This window comes from Mustela putorius, unplaced genomic scaffold (assembly GCF_011764305.1).
Source record: "Mustela putorius furo isolate JIRA1106 unplaced genomic scaffold, ASM1176430v1.1 tig00003846_pilon_pilon_pilon, whole genome shotgun sequence".
Lineage (NCBI taxonomy): Eukaryota > Metazoa > Chordata > Mammalia > Carnivora > Mustelidae > Mustela > Mustela putorius.
The window spans coordinates 17,358,304-17,383,542 of NW_025421999.1; the positions used below are offsets into that span (position 1 = coordinate 17,358,304).

Below are 25,239 nucleotides of genomic sequence, written 5' to 3' on the forward strand. Positions count from 1 at the left end.
ATCACAAGTAGTCAGAGAGACAGGCAGAGAGAGAGAGAGAGAAGGGAAGCAGGCTCCCAACTGAGCAGAAAGCCAGATGTGGCACCCAATCCCAGGACCCTGAGACCATGACCTGAGCTGAAGGCAGAAGCTTTAACCCACTGAGCACCCAGGTACAGAATTCATCTGTTCTAGGTTCTGCGTAATAGCACTTGAGATGTTTAAAAGCCATTATATCTGCCTTTAATCTTTCCATCTACAGGCTACAGTTTCCAAAGCTTCCTCATCTAGTCCCTGCCTTTCAAACACGCTCTACTCTGTCAGTATCCCACTTAAACCATGGTATCAGAAATGAACATCCGATCTAGGTGTGGCCTTAACAATGCTTAGTAAAGTGGGAACATCATTTGCCTTTTTCTGGACAAGTATCTTTTTCATTAGTGTGTTTGTTAATGTGCTCCCATTGCTTTAGGGCAGATACATCCTATTAGTGACTCTAGTTGAGTTTTCCACTAACTATAACCTTTTTCATACATATGACTACTAAGCCCCATTTCCATCCTAGATTTGTACAGTGCTGTTTTTGTATGTACATGCATTTCCTGCTGCATGAGTATGGGAGAGTACAAATTTCCTTTTTAAGTATAATTCTAATAACTTTACCCATCATTCCATTCTTGAAGTATCATTGAAGATCCTGATTCTGGCACTGGCTAATGCATTCCCAAATTCATGTCTTCTGAAAACTTATACTATAAAATTCACTAATAAAAGAAATGAAAAAATATGCCACAATCATGTTGTATACAAATATAGATATGATTGTACTTAAGAAATGTCTATGAAAAACTAGTTTGTCAGCACTTTTACAGAGCATCTATTCAGTGACCTGAAAGGGGTCATGAGAGATGCTGACAGAGTCATGAAATCCAGCTACTCTGAGTCTACTACATTTCCTGATCCAGTGTCCTTATAACACTTGTGAAAACATTCTAGAATAACACAGTTCTTCACTAAACCAAAGAAGGAGCTCAAGTAAGATTTGAGAGTATCTTAAAATTATACTATAGATGATAAATTTGTCTCATTAAATAAAACAAAGACAAGATGGTGTATTTAGAAATCAACTTGAATTAACTGAGCCTGTGACTTAGCTAGCAAGCCATGCCCAGAGTTAACTTATGACAGCTGGCATTTCCTTTACTTAAAAGATATAACTGGCCTGAATTTGGAGTTTTTATGAAGCAAGGTAGGAGTCTCTAAATTCTGAAATGATGCTTTGTGTTACACAGGCATGGGAGAGGCATTCAAAGTACAACATCTTTCTAGAATTATTTTTTTTTATATTTTTATTTATTTGACAGACAGACCACAAATAGGCAGAGAAGCAGGCAGAAAGAGAGAGGAGGAGGAGGCAGGCTCCCTGCTGAGCAGAGAACCCGATGTGAGGCTCCATCCCAGGACCCTGGGATCATGACCTGAGCCGAAGGCAGAGGCTTTAACCATGGAGCCACCCAGGCGCCCTTCTTTCTAGAATTAAAAGAGTGTGTCCCATCTTTTGAATGTCACTAATCCATATCACCCAGGCTAACCTTCTGTTGGTTCCAGCAGCCCCTACTTTTTAACATAGAAGCCTTGGCATGGGTTTCTACAGTTTCAGATAATGTTTAGCTATTGAGCATGATCTTCAGTAGAGAAGAAAGACGTCAGGGAGGGACTGGCCCATGCCTCCCCCCAGTCACCCTAGCCTTCAGCACGAAAGATACACAGCAAGAGAGCTTTAAGGAGCCCCCAGAAATCACAAGCTCAACTGAAAAATAGGGACATGAGTGAGGGAAGCAGGCAGGTTAGGAAACTAGAGAAAGAACTCCATCAAAACAGAATAACAATTATGAAGTTCCAGCAACTAGTGCCATACAGGATCACAGGCTTAGAATACTGAGTCTTCTGATTATTTTCAAGAGAAGCCAAAAATCTGAATTTTTGAGTACATGGTACCATTGAGGATCTAAACAGCCAGATGTAGCACCAGAGGAAGGAAGGAGGCAGCTAGGTGCTGAGGATTTGCCCGAAGCTCTGGGATACAGGAAGAAGTGAGAAGAAAGTAGTTTCCCATGCTGTTGACCTGTCTATTTACTACAGCTCTCAAGGGTAGGAGAAGGCAGAAAATTTTGTGATTGTTTGAAGTATTGCCATATTACGTACCTTGTACAAAAAGGAATGAAAATGCTAGAAAGAGACATGAACCAATGGAAAAATAGTTTTTATTTCTATTCCCTTAACTCAGTGATGGAGAAGGCCTTTAAGATGCAAGGCTTTCTTGCCTCCATGGTTAGGAAAGACAGTAAGTGAAGAAATGTACATGGTGTGCTTTCTACTTCAGAGGCTAAAGTGTGGCTACATCATCACTGGAGACCTCAAACAGACCACCACTCAGCCCTTTTCCCCCAAGAATTTAGGTTTTTAAAATGAGCTTCAGGATTCAATACCCTAATGCTTTGTATTAAAGACTTCTTTTTAGGGGATAGAAATTAATATGATTTTATAATTTAAGATAATTTTTTAAAATTATATCATTCAACCAAAAATTTGTGTTAGATCCTAAAGTAGACTGGGTGGGTATAATTAGTGTCTTAATTTGGGTTCCCCCAAAAGCAGATGCTAAAACAGGGTTTATATATGAGCAGTTTATCTGGCTGAGGGATGGGGGAGTGAAAGAAGCAGCTGACTGAAAAAGCAAGACAACTACTACTGTGGGAGTGGCTGGGACTTAGTCCCCTGGAAAGACTGTGAAATATGCACCATAGGTCTAATTGCCTAAGGGGTGAGGGAGCTGAGGTATTTGCACACCAACTAAGTATTTTTGGTAGAGGGGTGCTGGAGAATATGGGGTGGTGCTAATTTCTTGCATGAGCAAACTGACTTTCCTCAGCTTAAAAAATTTTTTTAGGGATTGAGATCAGCTGGTGTAACTTGAAGTCCTCTGAAGTATGGATGGGACGTCCACCAGTACTGTTCCACTCAAATGTCAGAGTCCTACCCTACCATAGTTTGTAGTTTAGTGGAGATAATTAGAAATAAATACAGCACAATGTGAATAATGATACATGTGCACATGTATTTGGAATTTAAATTTTCTGAGAGTCTCTTGAAGTATTAATATTCTGTATTCATTTCAAAATTATCAAGCTTAAATTATAGTTAGTATTATCTATTCATCAAGCAATTTAGTTGGTTCTAGACTTCTCCTCCAAAATATTTAATTCATAGAGTATTTTTCTTTCTTCCCATTATCTTTTTATTTTTCACCTATTTCTAATTATATCTCTTAGCTGTATTTTATGTGTCATGTTGAGATACCATAAATCCTATCCTGAAACAGATTGCACAAATGAGCAAATGAGGAGAACAGTAAAAGAAAGGGAAAAGAGAGAATAGTAAAATTAAAACATGTCTTTTTATTGGATACAATGGCCCTTCAAAGAAGCAAAATTGATTCAATAAAATCTGCCTTTTCTTTCCACTTACGTGTGATTTCCTGAATTAGTAAGGAGTTTTTTCAGGAAAATGTTTGTTTTTCCCTTAGAGAGTTCCTCTTAAATAAGAGAAGAGTAGATGGTCTTGCTTGAGTTGCTAATGAAAAAGTTCATACACGTAGAAAGAACTTAGGAAACTTGATAAAGCTGATCGAAAGAACAAGGTCCTAGGTAATTTATCTAAAATCCTCTGGTTAGAAGTATTATGTAAGAAGAAAAATACTGTGAGGAGTGTTAAAAAATGGCTTCATGAACCCAGATGACACAATGACTGAAATAATAAGAAACAAACTTGGATGAAGAACTATATCTCATCCAGAACTATTTGGATATACAAGGAGATCTGAGAGAATTTCTAAATGGATATGAGGTTTTGTTCTGGAGAAAATGTGCACAGCTGATTCAAAACGTGGTTATTTGTCAAAACGGTGTATCTTTCAACTGTTTATGAAGCTGGTGGCTAAGGCAGACAATAGTGTTTAAAACAGAGGCAGAACTTTAGAGTGACGAGAGCATACTGTTTCAGTTCAAAGACTTAGGTACTGATGAATCATTGAACATTACGTATGAAACTATTGATGTATTATATATTTTCTAATGGAATTTAAATTTAAAAATTAAAAAAAAATAAAGATGTTTTCTACACACACACACACACACACACACACACAACTTTGGTTCAAATTCTAGCACTACCACTTAGTAGTAGCTGGTTGGTTGTGGGTAAGTAATTTATTTCCCAGCCTTATTTCCCAATCCTTAAAATGGGCTAATAATAATACTACTACCTGTGATTAATACAGGATTAATACAGAATGTCTACAATAATCAAATAAAATAAAGGGTACAAAGATAACACAAATAGTGGTTGTTAGTGTATTTCTCCACTGTCAAATTAACCAATAAGGTATTTTGTTTAGGGTCCTAATATGGTTTTTATCAGAGAATGTGGGATCTTGTATTATAACTTACCTTTCTTTTTTTTTTAAGATTTTATTTATTTATTTGACAGAGAGAGATTACAAGTAGGCAGAGAGGCAGGCAGAGAGAGAGCAGGAAGCAGGCTCCCTGCTGAGCAGAGAGCCCGATGCGGGACTCGATCCCAGGACCTTGAGATCATGACCTGAGCCGAAGGCAGCAGCTTAACCCACTGAGCCACCCAGGTGCCTCTATAACTTACCTTTCATACTGTCCCTATCTCAATTCTATCCTTGTTGAAATTATTCAGTTTTAATAAATGGATTCCGAAATAATGGTCTTTCTCACCACTTTAATATCTTGTTTTCTAATATTCTGAAATTAGTAGAGTATTGACATCTGAAATGCTTCTGATGTGGGAAGAGGTATTTCTTTCCTATCAACTGGAAAAACACAATTATGTGTTTATCATACACAAGATGTGTGAGACCTTAACCGTACCATAACCTGAAGCATTGTTCTGTTATCAGACAAAATGCCTGGAATGGCATTGCCTTATAAAGACCCAAAGCCTCTGTGATTACATGTGTTTATATATGTCAGATAATAATACATCACTGATTTTATATAGGTTTCTATTCAAAAGCAATCTATCTGGTTAATATTTCTCAGGTCACACTAACACCACCACTTCTCCAGAGCCAAACTGCTTTATTTTGAATTCATCATATATTTTGTAAGTCCCAGGAACCAGGGTTTTGTGCTTGAGCTGATGGGCTTCGATCTCAACTTTGTAAAACACATCAATAGACCTCTATGTTTGGCTTCTAGTCCTCGTACAATTTGAGTCAATTATAAAGATTTATTGACTACTTTACTTTGAAAATACTAATGTGGAACCAGAAAAACAAAATTTCCACACAATGCTGATTATACAAAATAAGATAGAAAGAGGGAGAGGAAAGCTCCAAACCTGTTTATTCATCATTGGCTAATAAAAATTTAATAATGGGTTTGCTGAAATCATCAGGAGCCAGATCAACTCTGTTGTTGATACACTGTCAAGGCAGCCAGCTCTGCTGAGTTGTCTGTTATCTTTGGCATCAGGTGAGGTGTTCTTATATTGGTATACTGGATGTAAGAAGCTGGAAATAACAAACAAATCAATTGGATAATTGCATCAAAATAAATCATGGTCTTCAAACATCTAATTAGATTGTAAGAACCTATTAACCAAAAAAAGTCTCAATTGATATGTAAAGAAAATACTTGTGTCAATAGCAGCTAGCTCACTCTATCCACAGAAGTGCCATTACAAACTACAGCCATAGTTATTAAAGGCCAAGAAATGTCCTTTTTATGCCCATGTATGATTAGAGCGTTATTCTAAAAATTGATGAGTATAAGGCACTTCCCAAACTCCAGTGGGGGTAAAAAAAATCGTAGAGATTGTATTTCTTAAGAGCTTGATAGACACAACAATGTCACATGTCTTAAAAGTTAAAAGCGTACATTCTTTAACTTCTTAGAAAGAGACAAAGTATCTTATTTTTTTCAATTTTTATTTATTTTTTATTTATTTTCAGTGTTCCAGAATTCATTGTTTATGCACCACACCCAGTGCTCCATGCAATATGTGCCCTCCACAATACCCACTACCAGGCTCAACAAACCTCCCACCCCCGGCCCCTCCAAAACCTTCAGTTACTTCCTCAGAGTCCAAACTCTCTCATGTAAAGTCTCTTCTGATTATTAACTGTTCAAAATGTTTATGGATAAAGGCAGAGTAATTAATGAATAACTGAATGAGTTAAGTAACTTTTAAATATAATAATTAGATTCTAATGTTTTTCTTTTTTACCAGTAGAATCACTGGAATGTACAAGTAATTGAGTATAAGTTGAAAAATTTCAGCAAAAGCAATACATTTCAGAGGAGCATCCTTTCTGTACCAATGCTAAGAAGAGAATGATGTAAGTATGGAATGTCCTAATTACTGAGTTTGGATGTAATGTTTGGCATACAAATCTCCATTCTTATCTAAGACCCCAATGTTTGGATCAAGATGTAACTTCTTAGAAATATCCTAGGCAAGAATGTCTATCAGCAATGCCTCCCAGTGTATAGCCATATACTTTAGTTGAAAATGGGATGTCTTTCCTCTCAGTGTACCTCAAAGCTCAGTCCAGTCTTCTTTTTTTCATTATATTTTATTTCTTTTCAGTATTTCAGCATTCATTGTTTATGCACACACCCAGTGCTCCATGCAATACGTGCCCTCCTTAATACCCACCACCAGGCTCACCCAACCCCTACCTCCCTCCCCTCTAAAAACCCTCTGTTTGTTTCTCAGAGTCCACAGTCTCTCATGGTTTATTTCCCCCTCCAATTTCCCCAAACTCACTTCTCCTCTCCATCTCCCAATGTCTCCATGTTATTCCTTATGTTCCACAAGTAAGTGAAACCATATGATAATTGACTCTCTCTGTTTGACTTATTTCACTCAACATAATCTCTTCCAGCCCCATTCATGTTGATACAAAAGTTGGGTATTCATCCTTTCTGATGGAGGCATAATACTCCATTGTATATATGGACCATATCTTATTTATCCATTCGTCCTTTGAAAGGCATCTTGGTTCTTTCCACAGTTTGGCAACTGTGGCCATTGCTGCTATGAACATTAGGGTACAGGTGGCCCTTCTTTTTATGACATCAGAATCTTTGGGGTAAATACCCAGTAGCGCAATTGAAGGGTCATAGGGAACTTCTATTTTTAATTTCTTAAAGAATATCCACATTGTTTTCCAAAGTGGATGCACCATCCTGCATTCCCACCAACATCCTGTCCTACACATATTGTTTACTGACTTGTTAATTTTGGCCATTCTAACTGGTGTAAGGTGGTATCTCAATGTAGTTTTGATTTGAATCTCCCTGATAGCTAATGATGATGAACATTTTTTCATGTGTCTCAGTCCAGTCTTGATTCTTAAACCCAAAGATCAATTTAGAGACAAATCTAACAAAGATGCTTTGGCCTCAATCACCTACTTTACCTTTCTACCACTTGAATTCCCTAGAAAATAGTTCATAACCACAGTATTTCCCAGTCCTACTCAAAAAACAAAAGGACCCATGGAACACATGGACCTTACATTTGGCTTCAGACATTCACATCTAGTCTGCCAAATCTGTCATTTTCAATGAGTATTGAATATTCAGATTTTCCCCTTTTTTCATTTTATTTTTAAACCAGGCATCTGTCTAGGTCCAGTTATTAAATAAAAGAGAACCTGCCCACATTTGCCAACCTAGATGGAGAAGTCCTAATTTTCTTTAAAGAGGCAGTATATCTTGGCTCCTTGAAATATTGGAAACCAAGATGTAAGAAAAAAAGGGTGGGGCTAAGAAAGTTTTAGAAAAGTAAGAACATATCTTCATTTCCCTGTTTCTCCTGAATCTTGAGTTTACATTCATCTTCCTTAAAGTATATGTTTACTTAAATAGTTTCTTTAATTTCCAATTCCACATACCCAAACTGCTACTTCTACGACAATTGAGACATATTTTCTTGGTGGAAATTGTTTTCCTACAACATATCAATAGCTAATATTAAGGACTTACCATTTGCTGCACTGCATAACATTCTTTTTTTTTTCAAGTTTTGAGATGTAATTGACATTTAACATTGTATAAGTTTGAGATGTACAACAGGATGGTTTGGTATGTGTATGTATTATGAAATAATTAGTACCACAAGGTTAGTTAATACATCAATCACATCTGATAGTTACTGTGTATGTGTGGTGAGAACTTTTAAGATCTATCCTCTTACCAACTTTTAAGCATACAATATAGTATTGTTGACTTTAGTCATCATTACATCCTCAGGACTCACTCATCTAATAACTGGAAGTTTGTAGCATTTCATCAGCTTCACCCATTTCTCTCATCTCCCACAACTCTCTCTCTTGACAACCACCAATCTATTTTGTTTCTATAAGTACAGTTTTTTCAAATCCCACACATAAATGAGATTATGGAGTCTTTATTTTTCTTGTTTCCCTTAACATGACAACTTTACATCTCACTCATGTTATGGCAAATATTTCATTTTTGAAAGCTAAATAATATTCGTGTGGTGGGAAGGGATCGTGTGATTTTTTGTTTATCCAGTGGATACTGGCCCAAGGTTTATCCAGTGGTCACCTGACATTAAATGTTTAGGTTGTATCTATGTCTTGGCTATTACAAGTAATGCTGCAATAAATATGTGAGAGGGGTGCAGATATCTCAATATAGTGATTTCATTTCCTTCAAACACATACCCAAAAGTGGGATTGCTAGGTCATATGATAATGCTATTTTTAATTTTGGGGGGAAACTCCATACTGTTCCCACAATGGTTGTATCAGTTTATTTACCAACCAATGGTGCACAAGGATTCCCTTTTTCCACATCTTCACCAACACTTGTTATATCTTGCCTTTTGCTAAAAAGCCATCCTAATAGGTATAAGATAGTATCTTATTGTGGATTTTATTTGCATATTCCTGATGACTGATGATGGTGAGCACCATTTATTCAGATATTTTGTTTCATTTTAGATGGATTCTATTATTATATAATCATATGAATTACTTTTATGTTTTAGATATAAACTCCTTGAGATATATGCTGTGCAATATGTTCTTATATTCTGTAGCTTGTCTTTCACTTTGATGATATCTCCTTTGCAATATACAATTTTTTTTTTATTTTGAGGTAGTCCCATATTTCTATTTTCACTTTGTATGCTTGTGCTTTTGAAGCTGTATCTACAAAATTATTGCCAAAAACCATGTTAAGGTTTTTCCCTATTTTCTTCCTCAGGGATTGTTGATTTAGGAATTACACTTAAGTCTTTAATCCATTTCCAGCTAACTTTTCTTAGAGGTGAAAGATAGGGATCAATTTATTCTTTTCTATACAAATATCCACTTTTCTAATCACCATTTATTGAAAACATGTATCTTTTTCCCATTCAGTATTGCTTATGAAGTATTAGTTAAACAGATAAGCATGGGTTTATTTTCAGGCTCTTGATTTTGTTCTATGTTTTTTGATTCTGTTCCATGTTCTATGGTTTTTATGTTTACTTTATTGCCAGTACCAAAGTGTTCTGATTACTCTAGCTTTGTAATACAGTTTGAAGACAAGAAGCATGATGCCTCCAGCTTTTTTCTCCATCCCCGCCCCAAGATTGCTTTAGCTATTCAGGGTCTTTCATAGTTCTGTATGAATTTTAGGATTGTTTTCTCTACTTGTGTAAAAAATGTCATTGGAATGTTGAAAGATGTTGCATTGAATCTATAAGTTGACTTTGAGTAGTGTGGACATTTTCATAATACTAATTCTTCCAATCTATAAAAACAGGATATGTTTTCATTTATTTGTATCTCTTTCAATTTCTTTTATCAATGTCTTATTTTTTTCAGTGTAGAGATCTTTCATATCCTTGGTCAAATTCATTCCTAAATATTTTTGTTTGTTTTTGATGCCTTTTAAACTAGATCTATGTATTTTTAGATAATTCATTTTTTGTGTATAAAATATAACTAATTTTTGTATCTCAATTTGTAATGTGTAACTTTATTGAGTTTATTTATTCTAACAAGTTTTTGTTGTTTTTTGTTTTGTTTTTGGTAGAGTCTTCAGGGATTTCTATACACACAATCATGTCATCTACAGAGACCATTTTATTGTTTTTTCCATTTGGATGCCTTTTATTTCTTTTTCTTGCCTGATTTCTCTGGCTGGGACTTCAGGTACTATATTGAATAGGTGTGTTAAGTGTGGACATTCTTGTCTTGTTCCTGATCTTAGAGGAAAAGCTTTCAACTTTTACCATTAGTATTATAATAGTTGTGTGTTTGTCATATATGACCTTTATCGTGTTGAAGTACATTCCTTCTACATTCAGTTTGTTGAGGGTTTTTATCATAAGTGGATGTTAAATTTTGTCAATGTTTTTTCTGCATCTATTGAGATGATCACATAATTTTTATCTTTTATTGATGTGATATGTTTATTGATTTACATATGTTAAAACATCTTTTCATCCCAAGGGTAAATCCTACTTGATTATAGCATATGATCATTTAATATGTTGTTGAATTCAATTTGCTAGTACTGAGATTTTTATGTATATATATCCATCAGGCATATTGGCTGATAGTTCTCTTGTAGTGTTCTTATCTGACTTTGGTATCAGGATAATGTTGTCCTCAAAAAATGAATTTGGGAATGTTTCCTGCCTTTCAATGTTTTGGAAGAGCTTGGGAAGGTTTGGTGTTAATTCTTCTTTAAATTTTTGGTAGAGTTCACCAATGAAGCTAGCTGGTCCTGGATTTACCTTTGTTGGAGGTTTTTTATTATTGATTCAATCTCCTTACTCACTGATCTGCCCAGATTTTCTATTTATTCTTTTTCAGTCATGATAGGTTGTATGTTTCTGGAAAGTAATCCATTTCTTTTATGTTGTCCAGTTTGCTGGCATATAATTGTTCATACTTTTATGACTGTATTTCTGTGGAATCTGATGTGATATCTCTTCTTTCATTCAGAATTCTATTTGTCCTTTTTTGTTTTTCTTTGTTAGTCTAAATGCCAGTTTCATTTATCTTTCCAAGGAACTCTTAATTTTGTTAATCTTTCCTATTGTTTCCCTGTCTCCTATTACACTTATGTCTATCTTTTTTTTATTAACATATAATGTATTACTTGCCCCAGGGGTACAGGTCTATGAATCATCAGGCTTACACATTTCACAGCACTCACCATAGCACATACCCTCCCCAGTGTCCGTAACACAGCCACCCTATCCCCAACCCCCCATAAACACTCCATTTATTTCCTGAGATTAAGAGTCTCTTATGGTTTGTCTACCTCTCCATCCCATCTTGTTTCATTCTTTCCCTCCCTACCCCCCATAGCCCCCCACCCTGCCTCCCTAATTCCTCATGCCAGAGACATCATGTGGTAATTGTCTTTCTCTGATTGACTTATTTTGATTAGCATAATATCCTCTAGTTCTATCCACATCATTGCAAATGGCAAGATTTTGTTTCTTTTGATGACTGCATAGTATTCCTCTATGTGTGTGTGTGTGTGTGTGTGTGTGTGTGTGTGTGTCTGTGTCTGTAAATATCTTCTTTACCCATTCATCTGTTGGTGGTCATCTAGGTTCTTTCCATACTTTGGTTATTGTGGATATTGCTGCTATAAACATTCAGATACACATGCACCTTTGTATCACTACATTCGTATCTTTAGGATAAACACCCAGTAATGTGATAGCTGGGTCCTAGGGTAGCACTATTTTCAATTTCTTGAGGAACCTCCATATGGTTTACCAGAGTGGCTGCACCAGCTTGCATTTCCACCAACAGTGTAGGAGGGTTCCCCTTTCTCTGCATCCTCACCAACATCTGTCATTTCCTGACTTGTTAACTGTAGCCATTCTGACTGATGTGAGATAGTATCTCACTGTGGTTTTGATTTGTATTTCCTGATGGCAAGTGATGTGGAGCACTTTTTCATGTGTCTGTTGGTCATCTGGATGTCTTCTTTGTACAAATGTGTATTCATGTCCTCTGCCCATTTCTTGACTGGATTATTTGTTCTTTGGGTATTGAGTTTTATAAGTTCTTTAAAGATTTTGGATACCAACCCTTTATCTGATATGTCATTTGCAAATATCTTCTCCCATTCTGTCAGCTGTTCTTTAGTTTTGTTGATTTTTTCCTTTGCTGCGCAAAAGCTTTTGATCTTGATAATGTCTCAACAGTTCATTTTTGCCCTTGCTTCCCTTGCCTTTGGGAATGTCTCTAGGAAGAATTTGCTGTGGCTGAGATCTAAGAGATTTCCGCCTCTGTCCTCCTCAAGGATTTTGATAGATTCCTGTCTCACATTGAGGTCTTTCATCTATTTGGAGTCTCTTTTTATGTGTGATGTAAGGAAATGGTCAAATAGCATCCTTCTGCGTGTTGCTGTCCAATTTTCCCAACACCATTTATTGACGAGGCTGTCTTTTTTCCATTGGACATTCTTTCCTTCTTTGTCAAAGACTAGTTGACCATAGAGTTGAGGGTCCATTTCTGGGCTCTCTATTCTGTTCCCCTGATCTATGTGTCTGTTTTGTGCCAGTACCACACTGCCATGATTACAGATTTGTAATAGAGCTTGAAGTCTGGAATTGCAATGCCACCAACTTTGGCTTTCTTTTTCAACATTCCTCTATTTAGGATCTTTTCTGGTTCCATATAAATTTTAGGATTTTTTGTTCCATTAATTTGAAAAAAAAACTGATGATATTTTGATAGAGATTGCATTAAATGTATAGATTGCTTTAGGTAGCATAGGCATTTTCACAATATTTATTTTTCCAATACATGAGCATGGAAAGTTTTTTCATTTCTTTATGCCTTCCTCAATTTCTTTCATGAGTAGTTTATAGTTTCTGAATACAAATTCTTCGGCTCTTTGGTTAGGTTTACTCCTAGATATTCTCTGGTTTGGGGTGCAATTATAAGTGGGATCAACTGCTTAATTTCTCTTTCTTCTGTCTTACTCTTGGTGTATAGAAATGCACCTGATTTCTGTGCATTGGTTTTATACCCTGACACTTTACTGAATTCCTGTATGAGTTCTAGCAGTTTTGGAGTGGAGTCTTTTGTTTTTTCCACATAAATTATCATTTCATCTTCAAAGAGTGAAAGTTTGACTTCTTTGTTGATTCGGATGTCTTTTATTTCTTTTTGTTGACTGATTGCTGACACTAGGACTTCTAGTACTATGTTGAATAACAGTGGTATAGTGGGCATCCCTGCCATGTTCCTGAATGATATTCACTGTGGGTTTTTCATAGATGGCTTTGATGATATTGAGATATATACCCTCTATGCCCACACTGTCAAGAGTTTTGTTCAAGAAAGGATGCTGTATGTTGTCAAAGTCTTTTTCAGCATCTATTGACAGTATTATATGGTTCTTGTTCTTTCGTTTCTTAATATATTGTATCACCTTGTATGATTTGTGGATGTTGAACCAAACTTGCAGTACAGTACTAAATCCCACTTGGTCATGGTGAATAATCCTTTTAATGTACCATTGGATCCTATTGGCTAGTATTTTGGTGAGAATTTTTGCATCCATGTTCATCAAGGATATTGATCTGTAATTCTTCTTTGATGGGGTCTTTGTCTGATTTGGGGATCAAGATAGTGCTGGCCTCATAAATGAGTCTGGAAGTTTTTCTTCCATTTCTATTTTTTGGAACAGTTTCAGTAGAATAGGTAATTAATTCTACTTTAAATGTTTGGTAAAATTCTCCTGGGAAGCTCTCTGGCCCTGGGCTCTTGTTTATTGGGAGATTTTTGATGACTACTTTAATCTCCTTACTAGTTATGGGTATGTTCAGGTTTTCTGTTTCTTCCTGGCTCAGCTTGGTAGTTTATACATCTCTAGGAATGCATTCATTTCTTCCAGATTGTCAAACTGGCTGGTGTAGAGTTGCTCATAATACGTTCTTAAAAAAAAAAAAAAAAAGATTTTATTTATTTATTTATTTGTTTATTTATTTATTTATTTGATAGACAGGGATCACAGGTAGGCAGAGAGGCAGGCAGAGAGAGAGAGGCCCCCTGCTGAGCAGAGATCCTGATGTGGGGCTTGATTCCAGGACCCTGGGATCATGACCTGAGCTGAAGGCTGAGGCTTTAACCCACTGAGCCACCCAGGTGCTCCTCATAATATGTTCTTATCATTGTTTGTATTTCTTTGGTGTTGGTTGTGATCTCTCCTCTTTCATCCATGATTTTATTAATTTGGGTCCCCTCTCTTTTCTTTACTAATTCTTTCAGAGAACCAGCTACTAGTTTCTTTGATTTGTTCTACTGTTTTTTGTTTGTTTGTTTGTTTGTTTGTTCATTCGTTTGTTTCTATTTCATTGATTTCTGCTCTGATCTTTATTATTTTTCTTCTCCTGCTTATTTAGGCTTTCTTTGCTGTTCTTTTTCCAGCTCCTTTAAGTGTGGAGTTAGGTTGTGTACTTGAGACCTTTCTTGTTTCTTGAGAAAGGCTTGTATTGCTATATACTTTCCTCTCAGGACTACCTTTGCTGTGTCCCACAGATTTTGAACCATTGTGTTTTCATTTTCATTTGTTTCCATGAATTTTTTTAATTCTTCTTTAATTTTCTGGTTGACCCATTCATTCTTTAGTAGGTTGCTCTGTAGCCTCCATGTATTTGAGTTCTTTCCAACTTTCCTCTTGTGATTGAGTTCAAGTTTCTAAGCATTGTGATCTGAAAATATGCATGGAATGATCCCAATCTTATGGTACAAGTTGAGACCTGGTTTGTGACCCAGGATGTGACCTATTCTGGAGAATGTTCCAAGTGCACTAGAGAAGAATGTGTATTCTGTTGTTTGGGGATGGAATGTTTTAAATATATCAGTGATGTCCATCTGGTCCAGTGTGTAATTTAAAGCCTTTATTTCCTTGTTGATCTTTTGTTTAGATGATCTGTCCATTTCAGTAACAGGGGTGTTAAAGTCCCCTACTATTATTATACTATTGTCAATGTGTTTCTTTGATTTTGTTATTAATTGGTTTATATAATTGGCTGCTCCTATGTTAGGGACATAGATATTTAAAATTGTTAGATATTTTTGTTGGGCAGACACTTTAAGCATGATATGGTATTTTTTTTTTCATCTCTTATTATAGTCTTTGCCTTAAAATCTAATTTATCTGATATAAGGATTGCAAACCTAGATTTCTTTTGATGTCCATTATCATGATAAATTTTTTTTTCCAGCCCTCACTTTAAATCTGGAGGTGTCTTTGGGTCTAAAATGAGTTTCTTGGAGACAAAATATCAGTGGGTCTTATTTTTTGTTTTTTGTTCTTTGTTTTTTTTTTTTTTTTAATCCCTTCTAACACACTGTGTCTTTTGATTGGGGCATTTAGCCCATTTACATTCAGATAACTATTGAAAGGTATGAATTTAGTGCCATTGTATTGCCTGTAAGGTGACTGTTACTGTATATTGTCTCTCTTCCTTTCTAGTTTGTTAGTTTTAGGCTCTCTCTTTGCTTAGAGGTCCCCTTTCAATATTTCAATATTTCAATACTTCCTCATTTTGTGTTTGCAAATTCTTTTAGTTTTTTCTTTCCAGTGTCCTGGAAGCTTTTTATCTCTCCTTCTATTTTCAATTACAGCCTAACTGGATGTAGTATTCTTTGCTGCATATTTTTCTCATTTAGTACTCTGAATATATCTTGCCAGTCCTTTCTGGCCTGCCAGGTCTCTGTGGATAGGTCTGCTGCCAATCTAATATTTCTAACACTGTGTTACAGACCTCTTGTCCTGAACTGCTTCCAGGATTTTCTCTTTGTCACTGAAACTTGTAAGTTTTACTATTAGATGATAGGATGTGGACCTATTTTTATTGTTTTGAGGGGGTTTCCTTGTGCCTCCTAGATTTTGGTGCTTGTTCTCTTCACTAAACTAGGGAAATTCTCTGCTATAATTTGCTCAAATATACCTTCTGCTCCTCTCTCTCCTCTTCTTCTGTGATCCCAGTTATTCTAATATTGTTTCATCTTATGTTATCACTTATCTCTCAAATTCTCCCCTCATGGTCCAGTAGTTGTTTGTCTCTCTTTTGCTCAGCTGCTTTATTCTCCATCATTGGGTGGTCTATATCACTGATTCTCTCTTCTGCCTCATTTATCCTAGCAGTAAGCACCTCCATTTTTTACTGCTTCTCATTAATAACATTTTTTATTTCAACTTGGTTAGATTTTAGTTCTTTTATTTCTCCAGAAAGGGATTTTATTTCTCCAGAGAGGGATTCTCCAATATCTCCCATGTTTTTTTTTTTTTTTTTGAGCCCAGCTAGCATGTTGATAATCATAATTCTGAACTCAATTTCTGACATATTAATGTCTGTATTGATTAGCCATCAGTACTGCCTCTTGTTTATGTTTTGTTTTGTTTTGTTTTGTGGTGAGTTTTTCAACCTTGGCATTTTATCCAGATAAGAATAGATGAATGAGATAACAAAATACTAAAAGGGTATCAATAAACTGAGAAAAATATACACTAACCAAATCAGAAGAGACCCAAAACCCAGGGAAGAAGAAAGGGGGAAAAGGGAGAAAGGGGGGAAAAAAGAATAGGAATATATATATTAGACTCATGAATAGAACAGAGTGACACACTTGATTTTAGGTATATTTTGGTCAGTTAGAATAAACTACTTCCCAAAATTTTAAAGAAAGAAAAACTTATATATATACAAAAATAAGGGTAAATGATGAAGGGATGGAATATGAAGGTAAAGATGAAAATTTAAAAAGATTCTATAAAAGTAATTTATAAGATAAGAAGTTGGTTGAAAAAAGAAAAGAAAAAAAAAAGGAAAGAATGTGATCAGGCTGTAGACTAGAAAAAAGCCATTCACTAGATTTAGGGTATATTTTGATGTATTAGAAGAAATTGTGTCCCAAAATTTTAAAGAAAAAAAATATATGTACATACAAAAAATAAGGATAAATACAATGAAGGGATAAAATATGACTATAACAGTGAAAATTTTAAAAGATTTTCTAAAAGGTATTGGAAATATAAAATAGTTAAAATGTTAAAATAGGAAAGAGGAAAAATTTTTAAAAATAGAATAAGAAAAAATAAAATTTTAAAAATTAACTTTGAAAGACTAAAGGATCATGGGGAAAAGTCATAAATTCTATGTGTTGCTTCCCCCAGCTCTGGAGTTCTGCAGTTTTCATTGATCAATGAACTTGTTCTTGGCTGGGTGTTCTTGCTGATCTTCTGGGGGAGGGGTCTGTTGCACTGATTCTCGAATGTCTTTGCCTGAGGCAGAATTGCACCACCTTGCTTGGGGCCAGTCTAAGTAATCTGCTTGGGTTTGCTCTCAGGAGCTTTTGTTCCCTGACAAGGGAGGGAAGGAGGGCAGGAATGAATATGGTGGCTCCCAATCTCTGGTGCCAGAGGAGCTGAGTGCTCAGGGCCCCACTCTTCAATGTGCCCTCAGAGAAGAGCAGTCAATCCCTCCCAACTCCCTCATCTCCAGCTGTACTTCATGCTCATCTGGCTTATGGCCTAGTGTTTCTATCTCTGGCAAACAGCCCTGTTTGAAGTCTTCAAACCCAGCAGATTCTGGCAGCATGCTCCCATGCTGCTGCTCCCAGAGGAGGAAGGAAGGAGTCTCTCTGGATCTGCCACTTGTGGGGTCCCTTCTTGAAGAGCAGTGGTCAAACTCTGCCTTGAATCACAGTTTAAGGTAATCCAGAATTGAGAGCCCACTCTTGACTCCATTTCTGCAGCCAACTTCCCCACTTGATACTGGGAGCTCTGCCACACTCAGACACCCCTGGTCTTTTTGTGTCCCCACAGGTCCTGAGACCCACTGTCCCCATGAGAGCTCCATCCCCCACTCAGTCTCGTCTCTGGAGTGACATCCCTCAGTGAAGCAAACTTCTAAAAGTTCCAATGTTGTGCTCCACTGCTCTCTCACTTGCCAGGAACTGGCCCCTCCCGCCATGGTCTATTTCCCTGTTGCTTCAGATTCACTTTTCCACATGTCCTACCTTCTGGAAAGTGGTCAATTTTCTGTTCCCAGGGTTGCTGATCTTTTTCTCTTCTATTTCCTGATGAGTCTGTAGGCATTCAGAATGGTTTGATAACTATCTAACTGAACTCCTGGGACATGCGGACATTTCAAACTCCTACTCTTCCATCATCTTGCTCAGTCTTTACCCATTTATTTCTATTCTAATTTATATTATTCCTCCCCCCATCTGCTAGCTTTGGGCTTAGCTCATTTTTCCTTTTCCAGTTCCTTAAGGTATGATATAAAATTATTTGAGATCTTAATTTTTTTCTTGATGTATGTGTTTATAGCTTTCACCTTCCCTCTTAGAATTGCTTTTGATTCAACCCATAAATTTTGGTATATTGTGTTTCTATTTTTCTTTTTCTCAGGAAATCTTTTTATTTTCTTCTTGATTTCCTCCTTGATCCATTTGTTATTCAGAAGTGTTATGTAATTTATATGGATTTATATATGTTCTGTGTCCTTACAAGAAGAATGTGCAGCTTTCTGTTGCTGGATAGAATGTTCTGTATATGTCTGTTATTTCCATTTGCTTTATATTGTTGTTCAAATTCATTGGTTCTCTCTCTGGATGATCTATCATTGTTGTTAGTAATGTATTAAAGTCTTTGACTATTATTGTATTTTTTATTAGTATAGTTTATTTATATTTCTCAGTATTTTCTTTGTATATTTAAAATAATATGTTCTGATGTTGGATTCATAAATACTTACAAGTATTTCATCTTCTTGATGGATTGACCCCTTTATTATTATATAATTGCCTTCTTTGTCATCAATCATTTTTAACTTAAAGTCTGTTTTGTCAGTTTTTTTACTTTTTTGCAGATCCTTTGTTCCTTCTTCTTTTCTTATTTCTTTTAAGCTGTAAGAGCCTCATAGCATACAGAAACTTTATATTTTACCTCCTATTTTAGTTTATTCATATTACAATTTCCATTTTAATATGAGGTATCTAATAACAAGTTATTATAGTATAGTTATATTTAATACATTTGTTTTTTATGTTTTCAAGTTGAGATTTATGTACTACCATTATAATGTTAGAGAATCTGGCTTTGACTACATATTTACTTTAACTAGTAAGTTTTATACATTCTTATGTTTTTATAATATTACTATTATTTTATTTTAGTTTGAAGAACACCCGTTCACATTTCTTATAAGGTGATTCTAGTGGTGACAGACTCTCTCAGCTTTTGTTTAGGACAAAAAAAGGACAGCTTTCCTTGATGTAGTCTTTTAGTGAAAGTTTTTTCTTTCAGTATTTTGAATATGTCATTCTACTTTCTCCTGGTCTGCAAAGTTTATTTTGATAGTCTTACAAAGGCTCCTCTGTATGTAATGAGTAAATTTTGTCTTACTGCTTAAAATTTTTCCTTTTATATTTGACTTTTAATAATTTAATTATAACGTGTTTCTTTGTGGCCCTTTTGGCTTCAACCTGTTTGGAATCTTTTGGGCTGATAAGTCTGGATGTCTGTTTCTCTCCCCAGGTTTCAGCCATTATTGCTTTAAATAGACTTTCTGTCCTCCATTATTGGTTTAAATAGACTTTATCCCATTCTGTCAGTTGTCTTTTGGTTTTGTTAACTGTTTCTTTTGTTGTGCCAAAGCTTTTGATCTTGATGAAATCCCAATAGTTCATTTTTGCCCTTGCTTCCCTTGCCTTTGGCGATGTTCCTAGGAAGATGTTGCTGCGGCTCAGGTCGAAGAGGTTGCTGCCTGTGTTCTCCTCAAGGATTTGGATGGTTCCTTTCGCACATTGAGGTCCTTCATCCATTTTTAGTCTATTTCCATGTGTGGTGTAAGAAAATGGTCCAATTTCATTTTTCTGCATGTGACTGTCCAATTTTCCCAGCACCATTTATTGAAGAGGCTGTCCTTTTTCCATTGGACATTCATTCCTGCTTTGTCGAAGATTAGTTGACCATAGATTTGAGGGTCTATTTCTGGGCTCTCTATTCTGTTCCATTGATCTATGTGTCTGTTTTTGTGCCAGTACCATGCTGTCTTGATAATGACAGCTTTGTAATAGAGCTTGAAGTCCGGAATTGTGATGCCACCAACGTTGGCTTTCTTTTTCAATATTCCTTTGGCTATTCTAGGTCTTTTCTGGTTCCATATAAATTTTAGGATTATTTGTTCCATTTCTTTGAAGAAAATGGATGGTACTTTGATAGGAATTGCATTAAATGCATAGATTGCTTCAGGTAGCATAGACATTTTCACAATATTTATTCTTCCAATCCAGGAGCATGGAACATTTTTCCATTTCTTTGTGTCTTCCTCAATTTTTTTCATGAGTACTTTATAGTTTTCTGAGTATAGATTCTTAGCCTCTTTGGTTAGGTTTATTCCTAGGTATCTTATAGTTTTGGGTGCAATTGTAAATGGGATTGACTCCTTAATTTCTCTTTCTTCTGTCTTGTTGTTGGTGTAGAGAAATGCAACTGATTTCTGTGCATTGATTTCATATCCATCAGATAAAGGGCTAGTGTCCAAAATTTATAAAGAACTTAGCAAACTCAAAACTCAAAGAACAAATAATCCAATCAAGAAATGGGCAGAAGACATGAACAGACATTTCTACAAAGAAGACATCCAGATGGCCAACAGACACATGAAAAAGTTCTCCATCACTTGGCATCAGGGAAATACAAATCAAAACCACAATGAGATATCACCTCACACCAGTCAGAATGGCTAAAATCAACAAGTCAGGAAATGACAGATGCTTGCAAGAAAGGGGAACCCTCCTACATTGGTGGGAATGCGAACTGGTGCAGCCACTCTGGAAAACAGCATGGAGGTTCCTCAGAATGTTGAAAATAGAACTACCCTAAGACCCAGCAATTGCACTACTGGGTATTTACCCTAAAGATACAAACGTAGTGATCCAAAGGGGCACGTGCACCAAATGTTTATAGCAGCAATGTCCACAATAGCCAATCTATGGAAAGAACCTAGATGTCCATCAACAGATGAATGGATAAAGAAGAGAAGAGGTGGTATATATACACAATGAAAAACTATGCAGCCATCAAAAGAAATGAAATCTTGCCATTTGTGATGATGTGGATGGAACTAGAGCGTATCATGCTTAGAGAAATAAGTCAATCAGAGAAAGACAACTATCATGTGATCTCCCTGATATGAGGAAGTGGAGATGCAACATGAGGGGGTCAAGGGGGTAGGAGAAGAATAAATGAAACAAGATGGGATTGGGAGGGAGACAAATGATAAGTGACTCTTAATCTCACAAAACAAACTGAGGGTTGCTGGGGGGAGGGGGGTTGGGAGAAGGGGGGTGGGGTTATGGGCGTTGGGGAGGGTATGTGCTATGGTGAGTGCTTTGAAGTGTGTAAACCTGGCGATTCACAGACCTGTACCCCTGGGGATAAAAATATATTATATGTTTATAAAAAATAAAAACAAAAAACAATAAATAAATAAATAGACTTTATCTTTTCCTCTAGTCTGGTTTTCTATAATGTGTACATGATTTCTGTTTATTGTATTCCATAACTCCTGTAATCTTTCTCTTTTTCATTCTTTTTTCTTTTTGTATATTTAACTGGATAATTTCAATGATCTACAAGTTCAATAATTTTTTTTTCTGTTTTGTTGGATCTTCTGTTTAATTTCTCTGTTGATATCTGCAATACAGTCATTGGAGTCTTTAACTCTAAGATTTGTTTATGTTTTTTTATTAACGGCTTTTATTTTGTTGTTAAATATATTTTGTTTATGCATTATTTTCCTAATTTCATTTAGTTGTCTGTACATTTTTGTAGTTTACTGAATTTCTTTTTTTTAAGATTTTATTTATTTATTTGACAGACAGGGATCACAAGTAGGCACAGAGGCAGGCAGAGAGAGAGGAGGAAAGAGGCTGCTTGCAGGGCAGAGAGCCTGATGCAGGGCTCAATCCCAGGCCCCCAGGATCATGACCTGAGCTGAAGGCAGAGGCTTTAACCCACTAAGCCACCCAGCTGCCCCAATTTACTGAAGTTCTTTGTCAACATGGATGGGACTAGAAGAGATTATGTTGAGTGAAATAAACCAAACAGAGAGAGTCAATTATCATATGGTTTCACTGACTTGTGAAGCATAAGGAATAACACAGAGGACACTGGGAGATGGAGAGGAGAAGTGAGTTGGGGAAAATTGGAGGTGGAGACAAACCATGAGAGACTATGGACTCTGAGAGACAAAGTGAGGGTTGAAAGGGAGGTGGGGGGATGAGCCTGGTAGTGGGTACTGTGGAGGACACATATTACATGGAGCACTGGGTGTGGTGCATAAACAATGAATTTTGGAACACTGAAAAAATTGTTTAAAAAAATAAATAAAAATTAAAAAATAAAAATAAATTTAAAGAAAGATGATATTCTAAATTCAGAGATTCCAAATTCATAGATCTCCATTTCTTTAGGGTCAGTTATAAGTTTTATTTGTTTCCTTTGGTGTATAACGTTTACCTGATTTTTCATGATCCCATATCTTTGCATTGATATATATGCACTTGAATAAGCAATCTCCTCTTCCTGACTTTACAGGTTTGTTATGACAGAAAAAGACCTTCATGAATCAGCTCAGCACGCAGCATTCCATGAGTCAGTTGGCAGGATTCACAAGTAAGTGTGGTTTCATATTAGGGTCTCTAGTTAAGCAAGGCTACTGCCTATTGTCTAAGGTGGGAAATGGTGCTGCTGGCTGAGCTCCATGTTCAAGTGGAGCCACTAGGTGAGCTGTCTAATCAGGCAGGGCTGCTGATTCTGCTTTACTAGCTAGGTTCTATATTCACATGTCGTTGGGCAAAGTTGCAGGCTATGTTCCCTGGCAAGGCAGTGTTACTGGTTGGACTCTGAAGTTGGGCAGGGCTTTGAGCTAGACTCCACAAATGCTTCTGGCTGGGTGAGGCCTCAGGCTATGCTACCTATCTGTGTTCATGCAGGGCCACAAGAAGAGCTCCATGATCAGACAGGGGCCTCAGGCCTTGCTCTGTGTTCAGGTGGGGCCACAGACTGTGACCTAAAGTTGGGCAGTGCTACAGCTGCCCTGTGATAAGTTAACGTTGGCTGAGCTCTGTTGTAAGGTAAAGTCACTTGCCAGGCTCTCTGTGCAGATAGGTTTTCCAGCAGTTGGGTGGTGCTAGAAACTAAGCTCCACAGTAGGGTAGGGTCAAAATCTAGACTCTGGTCAGGTAGGGTACCAAACTATGCTCTGTGATTAGGAGGGATCACTACTTGGACTTTTTGCCTGGGTGAGTCCATAGCAACTGAGCACGGCCATGTGTTGGTATCTATTGCTGAATAGGACTATAATCTGGTCTCCATGGCTGGGCAATATCATAGGCTGTGCTCTGAGTCTTCCCAGGGTCACTGTTTAGGATCCCTTATTATGCAGGGCTAGAGGCTCAACAGTTAGAAAGGGTTGCTGATTTGGCTCTCTGCCCAAGCAGGACTGAAGGATGGGCTCCACAGATACCCAGGTTCTCTGGCCAGGTTTTCTGATCAGGCAGAATTGGAGACTATACTTCACATTTGAGCAGGGCTGCAAATTTATTTCCATTCTACCAACATGTAGAATGGGTTCCACAGGTGGTATAGCTAGTTGACTGGGGAACTAAATCACACAGAACTGTTAACCAAGCTCCCTGGCCAGATGGCGCCACCGTCTCAACTCTGCAGTTGGGCAGAGCTGCTGGCTGGGATTTCTGCTTGGGGCCACTGCAAGCAAGAGTGTGGTCCACTAATATATGATTGGTGGGTGTATAAACTCTACCTTCTTCTTTCATCTCTATCTGATTCCCAGTGATTAACCCTTATAGACTCTCCCTATGATCCCTGTGGGGAGAAACCTGAATAGGCTTCCAAGGAAGTGTCCTACAATGCGGGGAAGCTGGATATCTACTGTGGGTTCTCTTTTCCTACTGGAAAAACCATAGGCCTGAAAGAGCCCTCTCAGTGCTGTGCGATGCCAGCATGAGAAAGGGGCAATGTGGGCAAAGTAAAACTACGCCTCTTACCCTTCTAATGAAGACTTCCTCAGTCACTGTGTTCCTGGGGGGTGTTTCAGCCTTACCCCCAAGTTCTGAGATTTTCACAGTGGTATCCTGTCTAGGGTTAATTTCTAGCTTCCTGTCTTGTAAGGGGAACTGAAGTCAGAAATGACCTGTCACCATCTTGAGATCACCTCCCTACAATATTCTTTTTAAATATATATTTTGTTTAATAATCACAACACCTCTATAAGATATGTTCTATTATTGTTCCCATTTTATAGAACAGAAATGGAGGCTTGGAGAAAAGAAATTATAAGTGATCACAAAGCTAGTTAGTGAAATAGAATAATTTAAACCAGGTCCATCTGACTCCAAAGCCCATCAGAGTTCCTAATATGACTATTTGTGGTCTTAGGGAATACAAATAAGAATAAGCATTAGGGACGGCAGTAAAGGACAAATTCTGTATCTAAACTTTAATATTTATTGACTGTCATTTAGGTAATATTAGAAACAAACATTAAAAAGAGTAAAATATATCAGTATCCAAATAGGGGACATCATGTCTTTGCTGAGAAGAGAGACGAGACATCTTATGGTTATCATTTTTCAGGTAATAATTTTATACATAGTCAAATCCATGACAAAAATCAAAACATCCTGAACTAAGTAGAGAAGCCATTTATAAGTCCTGACCATGTTTAGCCCTAAAAGTACATTACATTCCTTTCTCTGTTTTTTTTTTTTTTTTGAGGATCTTTCGACCTTTTTGTCCGAAAACCGAATCATCAAAAGCAGAAAATCAACGTCATCTTTTTACTATTTATTGAGTGTATTATGCAAGGCATTTGAAGATAAAATATAATTAAAATAAGATCCTGAGTATACAAAATTTGCAGTGTGGGAAGAGAGAGGAGTAAAAGAAATATTTGCTTTGTGTAATGAATGTGCAAGATACAGTAGGGACAAGAACGTAGACTGATTGCCTAAGAATGCATTGTAAAATGTGGCAGTACACCACATGGAGCACATCAGAGTATTTTTATTTCTGTTCCTCCTCTCATTTAAAATAAAGGAATAATAATAACTCTAGAGGTTATTGACTT

The 25,239-nt window shown here is 36.7% G+C and overlaps 1 long non-coding RNA gene across 1 annotated transcript in view; it reads right to left on the bottom strand.

The window, feature by feature from the left end:
- Positions 1 to 5,404: 5,404 nt before the first annotated feature.
- LOC106006810 overlaps positions 5,405 to 25,239 on the bottom strand; it is a 55,043-nt gene continuing 35,208 nt past the window's right edge. The window contains exon 4 of the long non-coding RNA XR_001181086.2: positions 5,405 to 5,578. This is a non-coding gene — a long non-coding RNA (uncharacterized LOC106006810). The remainder of the gene's footprint in view (positions 5,579 to 25,239) is intronic.